The sequence below is a fragment of the Eptatretus burgeri genome, chromosome 7 (assembly GCF_056783735.1).
Source record: "Eptatretus burgeri isolate ZD-2024b chromosome 7, Ebu_testis_v1, whole genome shotgun sequence".
NCBI classification, from domain to species: domain Eukaryota; kingdom Metazoa; phylum Chordata; class Myxini; order Myxiniformes; family Myxinidae; genus Eptatretus; species Eptatretus burgeri.
This window is the reverse complement of record NC_140967.1, coordinates 104,291,858-104,312,138: the sequence shown is the minus strand read 5'-3', so window position 1 is coordinate 104,312,138 and position 20,281 is coordinate 104,291,858. Positions and strand designations below refer to the sequence as shown.

The window sequence follows — 20,281 nt, the reverse complement described above, 5'->3', positions numbered from 1 at the left end:
TTAGGCCTTGTTTTTGCTTGCCATTCAGGGTGGGACCAGAACTTCCGCCACATTATCTCAACGTCTCCAGTTGGGTTGGCTGATATGACAGTGTTGGATTAGAGGAAGGATCATACTCTAAGTTAATGGGGGCACTGAGTGAGGTGGAAATGGGATGTGGGATGAGGGTGGAAGCTGAATGGCAGGCCTTGGCGCCCATCATCTGCCATCTTGTGCCGTTTATTTAGAGACGCAGGGAAATTTGCACATGAAGATTTATGGAAACCGTGGGTGGTCACATCTGAGGTTGTGGTTGGCTAACGGAGAGCTTGTTTGTCACCATAGGAGTGGCTAAGGCGGTCTTTTCACTTCCCAATTCACTCGCAGTTTGGCCTCGGTACTTTGGTCATTTGAAATTTTGCAATTTCTACAAAAAACAGAAAGATGTCTTTGTAACCGATTTATGATGAAATAGTTAAACAAGGACAGAGTCACGCGTACTTGTATATGTACATTGATTGGGATTTATTTTCCTTTGATTTTCCGATATTAAGGCTTCGGAGAGCAGACGTAATGGGTTCACTCCCTGAGGATTGTTTGGTCTCCGAGCAGGCGTGTGGGGTTCAATCCCCGAGAATCATTTGGTCTCGGAGATCAGGCATGTGGGGTTCACCTCCCGAGGATTATTTGGTTGTTCCACAGACAAGGTTTTTTGGCTGTCCTCTTCATTCATTCTTCGCACAGGGGATGCTTTGCAAATCCGATTACCTTGCACTTGCTTGCAGGTCATAAAGTTCCAGCAGTTTTTATTTATTTTAATATCAGTCGGTGAGTTTGTGCCGCCATCAATTCCACATAACTGTTATACCTTAAGGTGTCAAGTTATCCACCCAACCTTGTAAATAGTGTTTCACCCAAAATTGACTCCCCCATGAAATTGGCAATGATGACCCGTTTCTTACATTATTCACAAGGTGCAGAAAACGAAATCACTCCAAGTTGTATTCATATTTGTCTGTCTTTGGCAAAGTGCACATCAGCCATTAATAAGGCCCGTGACATGCCACAGGCGCCTCGTGCTGATATGGTTATCATTTTGCATTACAGATATGAGATACCCAATGGAGTGATTTGTTGGAGGTTTCCATTCACAGTTGTCCTGTTAAAGCTGTACCCGTTAGATATTCGTCATTCGACGTGCCATCGTGGTGGTGTCTCCTTCGGCTCTTTAAAGAGGTTTTACAATACATTCGACTCGTTGGTTCATTCATTGGTGTCTTCGCCAAGGACTGTTTTCACAGCTGACAAGTCCATTTTGAGGTGGCCACACACCAGAGACGACTTTTTATGGGACCGGTGGTCGGAAATATCTCTGCTCGGTTTGCTTTCAGGAAACCTCCCATTGCTGTCCTTCTCCTTAAACACCATTATCGATGCAGAGACGTCGGGACAATGGATATTAACATGGAGGAAACTCACTGGGAGCGCCGACCGACGGCTGCACCATCATTCGAGTTCCTTTGGCATGTGTGAAGAGTGACTCGTTATTTGTTTGGTTGTTGAATCTCGGAATGGCGAGACCCATTATTAAACAAAGCTTCAGGTGCGTGGGGGGCCCACCTGTGCGGGGTGGGCTGGATAGGCTAAAGCTGTATTACAAAGCCTTGTGCACCCCACCCCCAGTGGCCCACCTTCGAGTTGTCCTTTGTGGCCGAATCACCAAAGGGCCGAGAGGCATTAGGCACGCTCTGGCGAATGCCTTTCAAAGGGGATTCGGGCTGGGCCTTAGTTCCTCCAAATAAAGGGCTACAGATGTGAGCGGGATGGAAGAGAGTTCACACCAGGTTGTCCATCAAGTGGTCGAGAAATTCCTGATGTAAACAGCTTTCGAAACATTATTTCTGACTCTTTCTTTTCGGTTTCACTCCTTCTCCCTTTTCGTTGTCTTTATGTCCATGTCCGGCGATTTTATAACTGGTCATAAGGAGGACAATAATAGTTAAATATATTTTACATAACCCTCTCTCTCACTCTCTTCAACTCATTTACCCTACATTCCAATTCTCAGCAAATTCCCCCCACCTACCTCCCACATTTCCCCTCCTCGAAGACTACCTACCCACCCCGTCCCTGCTATTTAAAATTGCTGTTTTAATTGGTCTCATTCCAGCACGTAAACGCCAATGTTTTATGCAACCCCAATGCTGGATTGGTTTGTCCTTCTCTCCTGTCTCGTCTCCCCTGTAGCCTATCAAAGTTAGCACAAACGGGTATTTATTCCCAAAATAAAAAACGAACCTCATATAATATGCTAATGGATCATTAATTGTGATTAATTACTGAGCAGCGGTGGGGGGGCTGCCATGTCGAGTGGAGGAAAAACGTTGGATCACCACCATGTTTGGAAAACTTTTCCCTTTCTCAAAATCATTTTCAAGCTTTCGAAGCATTTTCTCGAAGACCTTTCAGTTCCCCTTGCTTACACAGCTGACTGCTTTACAATATGTTGGAGTTTTGCGCGAAAAAATTGCGACAAGACTGTTTGTTACTGAAGCTTTCAGCAAGCTTTTAAATCCACGTTCTGCTTAGTGTCACTATTTCAGTCCAATGAAGCATACCTGTGAGTAGTAGTAGTCGTAGCAGTACTACAACTACTACTACTGTTACTACACCTTTATAGGATCATCATCCATCCACACGCAAGTTACCGACAAGTCCTGCCAATATCCCCGTACCCCTTTGTCATCCGGGTACCTATATAAACCCCATTTAAACGTATCAACCCCCTCCACCGCTCCTACCTTTCTGGAGAGACCATTCCACGCATTCACCACTCTCCGACTGAAAGACCCACCCACCTTAAACTGTCCAAACTCTCATCTTCTTTACCCTCAAGCCATTCCCCTGGTCTTTACCCTGTCCACTCTGCTGAAAAACTCCACTGCACCAATCGTGTCCACATCCTTCATTATTTTAAACATCTCGATCACGTGGCCTCACAATCGCCTCCTTCACAATGTATAAAGTCGTGTCTCCTTCAAACGTTCCTCGTAGCTAAGTCGAGCTCGCCCTGGAATCGAACTTGTAGCTCGACGCTGGACCTCCTCAATAGCAGTTGTGTCCTTCTTTAGATGCGGTGACCAAAAACTGTATTCACAATATTCTACATGAGGCCCTCACTAAATTCCTGTACAGTGTTAACACCACCTCTTTTGATTTATCATTTATCCCACTACAAATACTGTTCAACCTAAAAACCCTGTTACCTTTACCTATAGCTACCCGACATTGTGCTGCCTGCTTACCCGTGTATCTATTACCACTCTTAGATCCTTCTCCGGTGTGACACACTCCAAAATGACCCCTTCCATCCTGTAATCCCGATTTCTATTATTCCGGTCAATCTCCAGCATCTTACTTGTGTTTATGTATTTTCATAAAAGGTTTACCAAATCAAGTTGTCCCTATTTACATGTCACACCCATTGTTGGTACGGCTTTTTGGTTTGGCTGAATTATGAGGCTTTCGCCTTTCAACACGCCATTGACACCTTTCGTCCACTCGACATTGTATATGAATACCATCCCACACATACATCATTTCTACAGCTGTGCATTACATCCTTGTGACTTTCAGTGACCGTTTGGACCTTCTTCAACACCCCCATCACCTGCCCATCCCCACCCTGCCAAGGCAGGATCGTGATGCTGACCCTTGAGGATACCCGATTGCCAAGTTTTTGGTCAATATCAGCCTAAACTGTCGGAGCAGCAGACAAACAGACCGTTACACTTTGTCGTATTGATTATTTATTTATTTATTTGTTAATATTGTCATGACCCTCACCGAAGGATTCAGAGGGAATTGCATTGGGGTTCGTTTGTTTGTCTGTCTCCGTCTGTCTGTTTGTCCACACAGAACTTTCGTGTTTTTCTCCGCAACCGCTTGTCGGATTGAGACGAATCTTTCACCATTGGTGCGACTACTCGTGTGGAATGTTTCAATGATCATTATGACATCATAGGTCACGTGGTGTGGCAGTAACATTGGAAAAACGGAAAAACTTTGGACCTCTGTATCTCTGAAACCGCACTGAGGTAAAATTTGAAACTTGGCACACGGCAAGTACTCCTCATGGGGAATGAGTCACCTTTTTAATGACGTCATAATTGCATATGTAGAATGCCACATCCGATCAGTATGAAAATTTTTTGAGGGTCATCTAGGGATAAAATGGTCCACAGAAAAAAAACATCGTGACTTCATCCGTCGCGTGATTCAGCAGCCATTTTTTTTGTTTGTTTTTTTAAACCTTCAAAAATCTTCTCTGAAATGGCTTAACAGATCGAGGCGAAACTTTACACATATGACCACCTATCCACGAGGTCCAAAAGGGTCACACATATGACGTCATCGGTCACATGGTTTGGTAGCCATATTGAATTTACCCTAAAACCGATAAAATGACACCACTCAAAAGAAGTCCTGGTGAGGATTTGAAATCTCTGATTTCTCTTTTTCTTGTTCAGCATGCATGTGCCCGTGTAAGCCAGTATTTTAAACTGATCGTGTCTTGCTAATTAAGCCTTAAGGCAGTATAAAGCCATAAGCATTGCTTGTATGGCCATGCATTTTGGTTTTAGAGCTAAGGTACATGTATGTGTTTGCCCAAATGTTTGGATTTTCCTTGTTTTGAAAAAAACAACAAAAGTAAAAAGGTGTTTCTCAAAAGAGAAGTATCAAGTGTAGCTTGTATGGGGAGTTGGGTCTCACCTGGGTTCAAATCTCAACCCATCTCTCCATTCCCTATTTCTCTTTATTCATTTGCAATTTTTCTTCATTCATTCCATATTTAATATTTATTAATTTGCTATTTTCTTCATTCATTCGCTATTTTTATTTAATCATTCGCTATTTTATTTATTCATTCCCTTTTTTTATTCCATCTCATTTTTTATTCTCACACTGTATTTATTACCTGTGCAATTTTTTTATCCCTCCTTTATTTACACCTTGTTTCATTCTCTTTTCCTTTCTTTTTCCTCAACGTTGTTGTAGTTGCACCCTTGACATCTTGGAATCTTCCATCATGAAAGCCAAGGACACAAATTAGATACTCCTCCTCCTCTATTGGCATCTGTTTCAGATCAAACTAGCAGAAAATTTGAAATATCCATGAAATATATGATAACCCTTGAAACCAGGCACAACATGAAGATCATGTCATTGTTTTCTTTGTTCATGTAATTTTGTTGCCTATTTCACTTGCAATGTCAAATGGGAATGACGAGTGTCTTACAAAGTGCAGCAAAAACCGATTAAACACAAAACCTGAAGAGCCTAAAAGTGCGCCCCAACCGAACTGACCGCTCTTCACAAACCCATTAGTAACCAGGTCATAACTTATTACAGCCAACGCTGCCAGACACAACTTACTAGCCTCCGCATCAGTGCATCTGTCAGCGCTGCCACTGCTTATAAGGACAATTAGTCAAGCAGCCATTTTGCAAAGGTCTGTTTGTCAGTGGTGCCTCTCACCCTGGTGCAGACTGTGTGGGATTTGTAGTCTGCATGACTTCAGGAAGCCGGTGGGGAGGTTTGTGTGTGTGTGTGCGTGTGTGTGTGTGTGTGTCTGTGTGTGTGTGTTCCGTTTTATTTTAGCTGCCACTGTGTAGCTTGCATGTCATATCCTGAGGGACAGACAGGTAGCCTACCTCGACTGCAGATGCCCTTCGATTTGGGTCGTGTCTCTGCTGAGCCACTGCGCCTTTAGATTGAAATGCTGAGTACCGTGTGGATATCAGCTTTTAACACTCACGCCATTTTCACAGTAAGTTTCTCCTGTTGTGATGTCACACCAAAAGCAACATCTCGATTGAGTGAACATCAATGCTTGATGTCACGGTACTTGTACATTGATGCTCGTATTGCTATGATGCTAGACATTGTAAATGTTTCTATAAGTCACAAAAATGGGTGGCTTGGCGTTTGAGAATGGAAAAGCGCCCATGCAAATCAAAGCATTTACTTACACTGCCTCCAGCCTTCACTAACAAACCCTGAAATGCTCTCAGTTTAACCTTTGACCCGAGAGTTGACGCCTTTTCTTTATCCCATCACAAAGAAACTCAATTGTACTAGTCAATGGATTTGGGCACAAGCTCCCACCGTATTACACTCCGGCCCCAAGGCCTCAACCCTCTCTCTTGTCCTAATCTGTGCCTGTTGGCTTACCTGCTGGGCAACCAGACCTCCTGGGGACGGACATGGTGTGACGGATTCCAACTGGATTCCGACCTGAAACTGTGGCATTCAAAGCCATTGTTGCGCCATTTGTTGCTTGCTGTGGTTCTTGTTTACATCATTACACGACCACCACTAACACCATCCTTTTATCTTTTTTAACGAAATATTGTGACCTGGAAGTTCAATAAGCCTCTTGCTTGGCAATTGCATTAAGCAAAAGTAGAAAGTTATGTTTGCTCATCAAGGTCACAGGTCAACCTTTCTGGAGGAAGAATGTGGAATGTCAAAGGGGAAGCGCTGTGTGTGTACAGGGTGTTTGTTTGTGTGGGGTGTAAAGCAACTGTAAACACACACATACACACACAATAATATATATATATTTATATATATGTGGGTTAGGCATCTCAAAGGTGTGTGTGTGTGTGTGTGTATGTACAAACACACACACATGTACATTAACCTATGCATATACACATATTTTAGTGTCTGGTGAAAGTGACGATATTTCACTGGTTTTTGCGGTGAGGCACGGGGTGAGTGGGATCAAGAGAATGTCTCAGGATAGCCCATCTGGCTACATAGAGTATCATTGATTTTTTATTTTTTTGAAAAGTCGTTTTATAACAGGAATGACTGAAGTAGGTGATGTGTTGAGTCACCCCCAGCTCCAGATTTCCACTTTCACTGCTGCTGTATTTGGTGTTAGTCAGCAGACAAATCATCAGTCTTGTACCAACGGCTATTTTTCCTAACCGAAGAGGGCAGTGAGTTTAAAACAACTGTGTGAAGCTGATTGTTGACATAAGTTCAGTCACAGAGGGATGGAGTGACTGCTCAGGTGGTATAGTGAGCAGTGTCTCTGATTTGTCTACTCTGAGAGTTATTCTTTTGCAGGGTCTCTGTGTCTCTGTCTCTGTCTCTGTCTCTGTCTCTCTCTCTGTCTCTCTCTCTCTCTCTCTCTCTCTCTCTCTCTCTCTCTCTCTCTCTCTCTCTCTCTCTCTCTCTCTCTCTCTCTCTCTCTCTCTCTCTCTCTCTCTCTCTCTCTCTCTCTCTGTCTCTCTCTCTCTCTGTCTCTCTCTCTCTCTCTGTCTCTGTCTCTGTCTCTGTCTCTGTCTCTCTGTCTCTCTGTCTCTCAGCTCGGTGCCATTCTTGTACTATGTTGGCTCGGCGCACGCAGCTCTCCAGTCGTGGAATTCCCACCAGCCATTCAGTTTGAGATTGTGAACGTAAAGGATTCAACTGTGTCTCAAAAAGAGCAGTCCATTGTGTGCTCGTACCTCTCGAGTTTAACCCTAATCCTACCAACATATTTTACGACCTAATCTTATCAACTGGGGACTTTTATGATCCCCAACTCGGAAAGTCTAAATTTCATTCCATCTGCCAAAGTTTCACATCAATGAGGAAACATATTTTGATTTGATGATGTTTCAGTGATAAAGTAAACAAACATAAGCATTAAAAGTTTTTTGTTTTTTTTAAAGAGCACTTGCTCAACACAAATACCATGTGAAGTCATCAAATATGCACCAAAAAATGAACCAAAACAACTGGGATCTTTGTGGACCCCAGAAAGAATTTCCTTGTAACTCTGTGCGGTAAGGTGGGATCTTAAAAAATCAATATATATATATATATATATATATATATATATATATATATTTTTTTTTTTTTATTCCCAGCACATCTCGGTACACAAACTAATAAAACATGAAATAAATTGTTAAACTAATTTAGAAATAACAAGTCGAAATGTAGGTCTGGGGTCCACAAAGACCCCTGTTGGGCGGATTAGGGTTAATTTCATGCCTGGAGATTGAATGTTATATGACAGTTGATCCCAAAAGGGATGTGTGCATATTTTAAGGTAAGGTGAATTCAAAGTATTGATTTATTACATTGTAGATGCGTACCATTTACGAAGCCATTGATAAGGTCAATGGAGTGCGAATATGCCACAGACATGATGGGCCAAATGGCCTGCTCCTGTTTAAATGCAGTCCATTGTTTCCTCCGCCACCAAAGGTGGACGGAGGTTATGTTTTCACCCCTTGTTGTTTGTCTGTGGGCAGAATATCTGAAAAAGTGATGGATGGATTTAGATGAAACTTGGTGGACAAGTTCGGTGTGTGACAAGGATGAAATGATTCAACTTTGATGAAAATCCGAACCTGGATCCGGATACTAGAATTTTTAAAGTGATTTTTCACCATTAGTGGGGCAACTTAGCTAAATATAGCATAACAATTGTGCATTTTGTGAGGAAAGCACCAAATTTGGCACACTAGTAGCCTATCATATTATGAACAGATTTGGATATTGGGCCATCTCAAATTCAGCCGCTGATGGCTGTGGCAGCCATTTTCCACTGCCATCAAAAAATTTGAGATGGCCCAATATCCAAATCTTTTCATAATATGTGAGGCTACTAGTGTGCCAAATTTGGTGCTTTCCTCACAAAATGCACAATTGTTATGCTAAGTTGCCCCACTACATTGAGAGATTGGGCCAAAAACCATATATATCACGATATCTCAAAAAGTTATGTATGGATTCAGATGAAACTTGGTGGATGAGTTTGGTAGGTGACAAGAACAAGCTGATTAGATTTTGATTCAGGTCGGAATCCAGATCCGGCCGATCAGTGGGATACAAAACATAAAATATTCAGCCCGGTGGGGGTATGTGCTCTACCAAGTTCCGCTCTCATTGGTATTTTTCATCTTCATGTCCTCTCATTTCCCACTAACTCAGAGTTCCACATAGTATGTGTAACTTGTACCCTGATCATTCGGCTGACTGTCTAAAGATGAGATGATATTTCCAATCTGCTTGCTCGAGGATTACGCAGCAGCCTGTGTAATCCATGATGATATACACCTAAAATATTTCAATTACATTTTCTTCATGAATAAAACACTGAGCATGACACACACACACACACACACACACACACACACACACACACACACACACACACACACACACACACACACACACACACACACACACACACACACACACACACACACACACACACATACTATACGTATGTTCTGAATGTGGTTTGAAACTTGTAACCAGCAACAAAACTTATTAAGGTATCTTGAGAGGGATTAAACCCCTTGTTTGTTATTATTTTTGTAGATAGCCCCTAATGCTCCCTTTATCCATCTACGGTGGTATTAATACAAGTTTCTCCATAACCTGCAGACACCGGATAAAACAAACCTCAAACGAACGTCTTTGAGAACTGCAGCTCTTCACCGTCTTTCACCCGAGCTTCAGTCATTACCTGTCTCAGGTAAACTGTGTGCAGATGTTGTCTGGTCTTGCTCCACTGGATCTAGTCATTTCTTAGCACCTCGTGTTGGCTTGCGCTTTAGCAGATCACCTTCTACCTTTAGGCATCACAAGTATATCCGAAAAGAGACAAATGTACTATGCTTTGCTCGTTGTCGTCTTATAGACAAGTCTTGATCTTAAAATGTTACCTTTTGTTGGTTTTCACCTGTTATACCTACTACAACTAACCCTCCTTTCATCTCAAATATCGATGGGTCCACTTATTGCTTGTCCACGTTCACAAGTCAAAGTTTACCACTCATCTATGTTCTTGTTTTTCACTCCTGTGCAATTACCTCTTTGGAGACATTCAATCCCACTGTTTTGTCTGTTCTCACTGGTTATAGCAACCCGTGATATTTTCTTTCTTTCTTCAACCCTGTTCGTACGACCCGCATATTTCACCATACCTCTGCTCTTTATATGTAGACCTCCAATCCTAATTCTAGACGTTCTTAAATGAGCCTTAACATGTGGGTGGAAACGGTTTGATAACCATGAATGTAACCACTAGGTGGCATGTGAGGGAGGGCTCCTGGAATTTCATGAGTGAGGGATGCAAATGAACTCTTCTACAGGGAATGACTATCCATATTTCCATGTACTTGATTTACTTGTTTATTTATTTATTTTTTAATACAATGTCGAGGCTCGTATAAGGGCGAACAGACGGAACATACAACAAGAGGGGTGGGAGAGGGAAGCACAAAACATTGGGGAACAGAGACATTAGGAGATCTGTGGAAGGGTGAGGGATGGGGCTGAGTGCACGGGGTAAACAAGATGGACACCACAGGGACTTTCAGGAAGGAAAACAGGGAATTTAAAGGAGGTGGGTTAATAGGGGTAGAAAAGATCATGGTTTTGGATGGGGGAAGGTAAGAGGAGAAGGTGGTGAACAGCTGCTGTGAAGACCTGGAGGGTAGAGTGGGATTAAAAAGAGTGTGGGAGTTTGTTTCAAATGCGGGGAAAAAGACGAATGAAAGAGTGAAGGTCTGCTGTGATTCTTGATTTTGGCAGTTTCACCATAACGGGGTTTTTGGCGTACCTTGAGCTCGCTGCGGCAATATAGGGGGGGGGGTAGAGCAAGGTCGGGGGGGGGAGGCAAAGATAGAGAGGAGACGCTAGAAGACAGAAAGACCACTGACTTGCCTGCTGTGAGAGTGAGAGACCTAAAGAGTCAGCTTCATCGCAGGGGATGCCAATGATCCTCAAAGCCTTGGTTTCCACAGCATGAAGCCGAGAAAGGTGAGAGGAGACGGGAGCACCAGCCCAGAGAGGAGAGCAACACTCCATCAGGCTGCGGACGAAAGCTTTATATGTGGTCAGGAGCTCAGGTGTGCCAAGGAAGAACTTTGCATGACAGAGCATGCCCAGACGACGGCTGGCTTTGTAGGCCAGCTTGGAAATGTGCTCCTGCTTGGGAGTCAGGAGCACCCATCAGGCAAACTCGTATAACCAGGCCCAAGAAGGCAGCAATCACACCCCAGGTCATGAAGCTGATTATCGCCAGGTTGGAGTAAATAGGCCGTTCAACCAAACGCCAGGGTAACAGGACTCGTGCAACAACGTAGAAAACCAAATCTTAGATTGCAATTTACACACTTTAAACAAATTGCTCAGATTATATATCATAAACCTATACTTATCTCAGAAAATACACAAAACATAGTTCAACAAAATATGTCCGACGTCTGAAGCCAGAGCTTGTATGAAACACCTGATGGTCGACTTGATGGTGTCGTTGGCAGTCGAGGTAGATGCAACTTATTTATCTTGAAGGCAATTGTGAACCAGAAGACAAAATGGTATCAGAAGTGGACATGATGAGTTCTGTGTCATACATTGGTGCTAAGAAACAGTGCTTTATTTATCTTTTCATGCAAGGTGTACCTGTTTGGATTTATCATGTCAGCCATGATGCAAAGAATCACTCCAACATTGTTGTGATTTATGAGCACAATGAATGGCTTGACAGGAATGTAAGCTTTGCAGGAACAGCATGCCCAAACCAAGGGTGCGAAGCAACGGAGTTTATCCCCACTGTAGTCCAGATTTGGTTGAATGCTGAGCCCCTGAGAAGACCCTCCTTTTGAAGGAAGGAAATCACATCAAGTGGAAAAGCAAAGTAATCACAGTAACTTCACCAACACAACAATAGTTATTGTATCTGCCTTTTATTATTATTATGATACCAAAGCAATATCTCTCCTTGATCTGCTCAGCATCCTCTTTCTGCGGGGAGAATCGCCACGAGCAACCCCACCATCTTCTATTTGATCTGCTCGGTCTGTCTTTCAACGTCGTCTTTCTCCACATCAGGTTCACAAACCTTTTATTGCTATGTGTCTAGTCTCTCAAGGGCCAATTACTTCATCACATATGTTAAAGCCTATGGTTCCACTCGAAGACAGTAATGTGGTTTGGCATGGTTCCACCTGCCTGGACCAATGCCTACCCTGCCATTCAGCCGTGCTTTACACTGTTGCCGAAAAGATGACTGCTTCTGATCCATAGTGAGTTGCTAGTTACGTGCTGTTTTTACTATATGAACATTTTGAATATTTCTCCACTCTTTCCTTAACTGAAATTTCAAAATACAATGGTGAATCATTCTGAAATTCAGAAAATTCTCGGATCCGGATCCGGATCTTCACCAAAATCGAATCAATTCGTCCTTGTCACACACCCAACCTGTCCACCAAGTTTAGTCCGAATCCGTTCATACATTTTTGAGATATCCTGCTGATAGACAAACAAAGAAACAAAAGTGACTACATAGAGTAACCTCCATCCACCTTCAGTGGTGGAGGTAATTACATCAGTAGGGTAAGAATACTGATTCTGGCTCACTTTTCCCCATGTAAATGAATGGGGGATTTTCAGTGATTCATAATTTTTTTCCCTAAAAATAAATCCCCTTTTTATCCCAAGGTATATTTATTTGTCTCCCCTTTTAACCTGGAGGTTGAACCTCATTGAATTGAACACCTGGGGGTTGAACAGCTCACTCATTGAACCTATAAAGATTTGTTCATTCTCAAATTCCTTCAATAGTTTAATTTTCTTTGCACAATAATCCCCATCTAAAATATTGACAAACAAAACATTTGAATCTTTATATTTTTGAAGATACCCCATTTGTGTCATTACGGAATGATAAACTTCTCTTAATGCTCTTGTTTGACCACCTCCTGAGCCACAGGTTATTTTTTGTTAAGCCCCGCCCACTTTTCTTTAAGCCCCGCCCACTTTTGTTAAGCCCCGCCCACTTTCCACAAGGTATTCAATAAGCCCCGCCCACTTTTCTTTAAGCCCCGCCCACTTTTGCTAAGCCCCGCCCACTTTTGCTAAGCTCCACCCACTTTTCACGAGGTATTTTTTCTAAGCCACGCCCACTTTTCCTAAGCCCCGCCCACTTTTGCTAAGCTCTGCCCACTTTTCATGAGGTATTTTTTCTAAGCCACGCCCACTTTTCCTAAGCCCCGCCCACTTTTGCTAAGCTCCGCCCACTCTTACATCATTTCCAGTTCATCTCTGACTCACAAAGAAATCACTAGAAAATTACAGGATGTTATGGTTTTGAAAAATTTCCCAATGAAGGCTTGCCTAGGCTTGCCCAGGGAATTTCCAAAGGAAACCACACCCACCAGTCTTTCTCTATAAAAGCTTCAAACCCAGGCTCCATTTTAAACATTTGTTTTTGCTGGCAATGGTGTTTTGTGTGCTTGTCTCGAACTCTCTGTCTTCTATGGAACTAAACCTTCAAGTTGATGAACTGGATTCAAACCTCTTATCTATTGAGGTAAGATTTTTTATTTTCCTATTTTCAAACTTTGATTGAAGCATACTCATTTAATAATTAAATAACTTAATTAATACATTATTATTTTCTCTCACAGGAAATTGTGTCTGAAATACGAAATGAAAATACTGCTTTTGCTACAACTTGGGGGAAATTGTTGGCTTGGTTGAAGACCTTATGAGCGACCAAGACCTTGAGTGGGATGACTTTGGTGTTCCTTGGAACTCTCTGTCTTGTATGGAACTAAACCTTCAAGTTGATGAACTGGATTCAAACCTCTTATCTATTGAGGTAAGATTTTTTATTTTCCTATTTTCAAACTTTGATTGAAGCATACTCATTTAATAATTAAATAACTTAATTAATACATTATTATTTTCTCTCACAGGAAATTGTGTCTGAAATACGAAATGAAAATACTGCTTTTGCTACAACTTGGGGCGAAATTGTTGGCTTGGTTGAAGACCTTATGAGCGACCAAGACCCACAGAACGAGTTCGTCCTTGATGACCCAACCAAAGAGTTATACCTTGGAGACCAGCAAAATCCTGAAAAAGAGTTTTACAGCAATAGTACTCATTGTGAGTTATCAAGACAATACCCACTGAACAAGTTATACCTTGATGAGCCAGAATACAAGTTTTACCTTGGAGACTCACAAATTTTGAAAAAATCAAGAAATGAGTTCTGCCTTGATGGTTTAAATAACTACCTTGGAGACTCAGGAAAAGGGTTCTGCCAAGATGGTTCTAAATATGGGGCCTACCTTGGAGACTCACAAATTTTGAAAAAATCAGTAAATGAGTTCTGCCTTGATGGTTTAAATAACTACCTTGGAGACTCAGGAAAAGGGTTCTGCCAAGATGGTTCTAAATATGGGGCCTACCTTGGAGACTCACAAATTTTGAAAAAATCAGTAAATGAGTTCTGCCTTGATGGTTTAAATAACTACCTTGGAGACTCAGGAAAAGGGTTCTGCCAAGATGGTTCTAAATATGGGTCCTACCTTGGAGACTCACAAATTTTGAAAAAATCAGTAAATGAGTTATCCTTAAGAGACTTTGTAAGTTGGTTTTACTTTGAATACTTGAAATGTGGGTTCTGGATTGATAACTCACAATGTGATACATATCTTGGAAACTCAACGGGAATGTGGTTATACCTTGAAGACTTGGAAAGTTGGGTTTATGTTGGACACTTGAAACTTTTTTGGGGGCTTTTATTTATTTATTTATTTATTTATTATTATTATTATTTTATTTATTTATATTTTGGAGACTTTTGGAGTTGCTATCACTCTTTGGGATCTAAACCTATCGATGTAGTTCTTTGTCGGATGGTGCTTGATGGGAGCAAGATCAAGAAAGTTCTGGGAAGAAAGTGCAGGCTTACTCCCCCTTTCTACGTCATCAAACCTGAAAGCCTTAAAAGACAGAATTGGAAGAAGAAAAAAAAACGTAAAAATATATATATATATAGGTGGAAATCTCATTTTGAAAAAGACATTGTGTTGGGCGAGGATTGAGTTGGGGTTGAGATTTTGAATGTGAGGGTTGGGGTTGAGATTTTGAATGTGAGGGTTGGGACACACACACACACATACACATCAACAAACAAAAGTTAAGCCTTGACTATTCAGTTGAGGATTCTGTGTTTGGGGTTCACAGATCTAAGAACGTCCCCCTTGACACACATTATATACTGTTATACACCTCGGACTTTGCCCTCGAGTGTCCACAACGGTGTATAGTAGGAGGGAGTGAAGCGCCAACCTATTGCTCCCATTACACACACACACACACACACAAACAAAAGTTAAACCTTGACTATTCAGTTGAGGATTCTGTGTTTGGGGTTCACAGATCTAAGAACGTCCCCCTTGACACACATTATATACTGTAATACACCTCGGACTTGTCCCTCTAGTGTCCACAAAGGTGTATTATCTGCTTAGTTTTGTCTTTTGTAATTCCTGTGAATAAAATGAACCTAAAATCTCTTCCCCTTCCAAATCATATATTTTATAAGTCCAAGGAACTGTATCTATTACATCAACAATTTTAAAAAGTTCTTTCGTCCATCGTTCAGTAAAACCCTTTTCAAAATGAGATTTCCACCTATATATTCTTACGATATCACCAACTTTGAACTTAGGTTTTCTGACATTAATCTCTTTTTCATATTTTAATTTTGTAAATGTTTCTGATGGCTTCATATTCGTTGACGTGTGAATCGTGTCATTATACTTATCCACAATATCCTGAATAAAAGATAACCATTGTTGTGAACCGAGTTGTGTGAATTTTTTATATAGTCTCTCTTTTAAGGTACGATTAAAACGTTCAACAACAACTGCCTTCCCTTCATTAAAGGTACTGTATAATGTAATACTGTTATTTTTTAGAAAATTCATAAATGTCTTGTTATAAAACTCTCTACCCTCATCAGTCCACAATTTCTTAGGTTTTCTCTTACTTTTATTAAATATCTGTTGAAAAGCTAACATAAGAGTATTACCTGTTTTGTTTTTTAAAGGGACAACCCATGCATATCTACTCCTCAAATCAATAACGGTTAAAGCATACTTGTACCCCTTATCATTATTGAGTTCAATCAAATCAGCAGACCAGATATAATCAACTTCCTTGGAATAAACTTTCCTTCTCTGAAACTTTGTGAATATTGGTTTATGTAATTCATCAGCTAATTGCTCTTCAGTCTTAATGGCATCATTAGAGCCTATAAGTTTTTTGAATTTTCAAGTCCAAGTTTCAATTTAGCACTAATCATCTTCTTCACGATGAACCTATCAACTTTTTCTCTCAAGGTTGGATTTTGTATCAGAGACAAATTATACAACATTTCTCTATCGGCTTCATGCTTTTCTTCCAACGTTGTGGTATTCCCATAATCAATATCGTGTCTCATGCACACTTCATCAACTCTATTGATTGGTTTACTCCAGGATTTAGGATTGTTTGCCTCATCTAATCTTTTATCCAAGTTTGTGCCTGGACCACAGAAAGAATACCCTGGAAGATGTAATTCCCCTGGTATTCCAGTAGTTGTAAATTTACTTCCTGATAAAAACTTTTGTATATCTCCTCCGAGTTTGTGTTTGGAGATAAATTGATTTTTTTTTTGAACCACACACCGAACATATACCTTTTTGTATAACCCTGTTATTTTTACTTTTAATATATGAAATATTTTTAGTATTAGTTTTCTTTTTACATTTGAGACAATAACTCATTTATTTATGAGAAAAATTTCTGCAGAGTGCAAAAACCTTTTTAGTTTCCAACATGCACATTTGAATCTTAATTTTTAAAACATAAAGAATCCTTAGAAATGCCTTCACTCTCTCCTCCATTTATTTAAGAAAAAACTTGAATTAAAATGAATAGCTTGACGATGCTAATAGTTTTGTTGAAAGTATTGCAAATAGACTTGTTAATTCTTTGTATTCCTCCTTGGTGGGTTGAGTTATTTTCTGTAATACCTCTATTCTTTTTTGAATCTCACTGGTTTCCATACTATAATATTTATTTATTCTCTCTCTTTCCTCCCTCTCCTCCTTCTCTTTCTTCTCTCTTTCCTCCTTCTCTTTCTTCTCCCTCTCTCTCTTCTCTCTTTCCTCCCTCTCTCTATTCTCTCTTTCCTCCTTCTCTCTCTCCTCCTTCTCCTTTTCCTCCTCTTCCCTCTCTTCTTCAACTCCTTCCTCATCCCTTACTATACTTGAATCGTTTACACCCCATAGAATATTATACATATATTCATCAGGATTTCTTGTTATTCCTGTATCCAAAATAATTTTTTTTACAACAGGAAACCAATAAAATTTCTTTTGAATTTCTAAAAGAGCCTTACCTTTTCTTAACCTTATAATTTTTTCATTATTTAACATTCTAATTAAATCTAAAGTTGTCGGTTTATCAACATCAGCATAATGCCAATCTTTTATTGAAAATACCTCATTCTTATGTTGTAGAACATATTTATTAAAATACCGAATACCCTTTTCTTGAAGGTATGCTTGGACACAGAAATGATAATTTTCTTGAAGCCTTCTTGCTGTCATTTATGTATTAGAAATATATGTTAGAATAATATTATGGCATGAAACACCTCCCCATCTTCCCATAGTTAAATCATTTTGTATTTCCTTACTTATTATATATAATCCTGTTTTTTCTGTTTTCATGAGATAAACAAGGGCAAAACCATTATTATATTTACCCTTATTAAATTCTTTTATTTGTTGTTTACTAATCGTGGCTCCACAAAACTCATTCTCGATACCAAGTGGATAATATTCTTCCTTACGAGACTGATTTAATTGTTCCAGGTCTTCGAGGTTAATTTTAAATGACCAATTATACCCTAAATCATTCATATCATACCCCCATTGTTCTATTCTCATACAAACGATACGCCCTTCTTTATAAAAATTTATTTTAATTCGAACTGTGAATTCTGTATGACCTGGAGATAATATCAACACTTCTGTATCTTTAGAATACACAGCCGTTTTATTTAAGTATATATATTGTGATAAATCGCTTAATCTCACCAAGTCATTCGCGTCAGTCGGGCTTGGATAATTTTTTAATTTATAAGCATTTTTCATGTTAATATTTTTGTTTATATTATATTTATGTCGTTCAGCCTGTGCCTTTGTGTAATAATTTGATAAATCAATATCTAGTTCTTGAGATACACCAAAGATAGAACCATCTTTACCAACATAAGTCATTTATATTAGATTAAAAATAATATCATAAAATTTTTTATTTTTGTTGAGTTGAAATAACACATATAGACATAATTGACCACAACACTTGGAATTTAATTCTTGGACTTGAAATGTTTGATAAACACCATTCTGTAAGAATTTTATGACTTCAACAGGTGGTGGAAGACCAAAACTATCAAAATAATATTTGTCTTGACTATTAAAAATACAAACCCAATGAGAACCGTTCCCATCATTATCTTCTAAGTTCATAATAATATTCTTTGTATGTTTCGACACATTTGTTAATTCATCTCTCATACAAATAACCACATTATGAATTTTTAATTTCTTACAATATTTGGCAAGTTGTAAATTTGATGTTGTATTCTTTCCAAATTCTTTCAACCACTCATCAATGCTCATTTATTTATTAGAAAGATATAATCCATTACCTCTTTTCGTTAATTTTACACCTGCTTGTGCTATAGAAGAAAGCATATCTCCAACTAACAATCTCGCTTTATCAGGCAGACCTTCAAGTTTTTCAGCAAAATCTACAATTACACCACTTCCACTAATTTGTTTCTCCAACTCTTTGTTATGTCTTTCCAATTCTTTTTGAGCCTGGAGTTGAGCCTTCCTTTCGTTGGCAGTTTTGACCGCTGTTGAAATACCACCCGTCAATGCTCCAACCGCACTTAAACCAGCAAATAAAGGAATTAGAAATGGGAGAAATCCTCCACTCGTCTCTCTTATTGAATATTTTTTCAACATTGGTTTTGTCATTTTAATTTTAAGTGAGCCAGTGTCATTCAAGATTTTAACCTGTTCTCTTGTGAGCAAAACATCAATTCTTACTGCTCCTTTTCTCTGAATTGTATTAACGTTAATTGTACAAGGCTTTTGATTTTGAACACAAGATGATAGTTTATGAAGATTGATTTGATTAACATATACCCCAGTTGGTACTTTGCCACTCATTTATTTAACAAAAAATTATGTGAGACTAATCATCACACCATTATCTGTATTAATCTGCAATTCTGTTTCTTCCAAAAGCAAACAATATGTATCAACTTCTTCACTCTCTCCTCTTTCAATGTATAGGGAAGTATCCACTCGATTAGACTTTATAGTTTCTTTTTGAGCGCTCAGGTCAAACGTATAGATTGTATACAAACTTTTAAATGCTGTCATATCTAAAATAGGTTCTTTATTTCCATTACTTTCACACACCTTTTGGTAAGACTTGTATGCTTCAGCAAAATCATTTTTTCCCAATTAATTTCCAATCTATCTCGTGGATAAAATGTTCCATCTAGAGAAACGCGAAGTTGTTTCACCTTAGCATTATCACTCAATGCATTATTCTTATCAGTCGCAGTATCACCATCTGGCTTTTTAAAAATCATCCACAGATATCGTGGCTTTCCTTCCAGAACACCCAAATTCCACGTGTAAGTAGTTTGATTGAGTTTAACGTGTTGACATCTTCTTTTGAGGTATGATACACTGAGTGGTTTTTTTGAGTTAAGTCTTCGATTCAACATCTCTTCTGTTTTAAGATTAGGAGTATATTCACTGATATACCAACTCATCTCCTCAATTACAAATTTATTCTGATCACCAAAAGCATTACCAACACCAAAAAGCAATCTATTTTCATTATCATTCCTTTGTAGTTGAAATCTAATTTTAAGACCATACAGAACTTTATCATAATCACAAAATCCAAATATACCTTTAAGAGGAACTGCCACAGTAAAACTATTTTCTGCTTTTGTATCATCATTATACATTCCTTTCCTTTGAATATATCCAGGGTCTGTGTTTGTTCCCGTTGACATATCAGGAATAAAACCTTCGACAGACCCCTTTCCCATTCTATCACTGAATGTATAGAGTGTAAATTTCATCATTTCAGATACAGCAGAGACATAATCAACCGCTTCAACTTCTTGTGTTCCAATATACAATCGCACACTATCAAACATTTTCCAGAAGAAATCATTTACAAGTGTAGCGTTTGTGTTATTCCCAGCCTTAGTGAATTTAAATTTACACAACAAGAAACTTTCGGAGAGATTCAAATAGGTTTGTTGATTATTTATTTCAAAACTTTTTGTACCATTTGTATTCCAGTCTGTTCCAGTTATTGCATTTACCTT

General features: G+C 39.5%; 1 long non-coding RNA gene across 5 annotated transcripts in view; it reads left to right on the top strand.

Moving 5' to 3' along the window:
- The window catches only part of LOC147023989 (uncharacterized), a 205,912-nt gene that overhangs the window by 76,153 nt on the left and 109,478 nt on the right, over window positions 1–20,281 (top strand). For all 5 annotated transcript variants that reach the window (XR_015060501.1, XR_015060500.1, XR_015060498.1 and 2 more), the window contains exon 3: window positions 9,439–9,529. This is a non-coding gene — a long non-coding RNA (uncharacterized LOC147023989). The remainder of the gene's footprint in view (window positions 1–9,438; window positions 9,530–20,281) is intronic.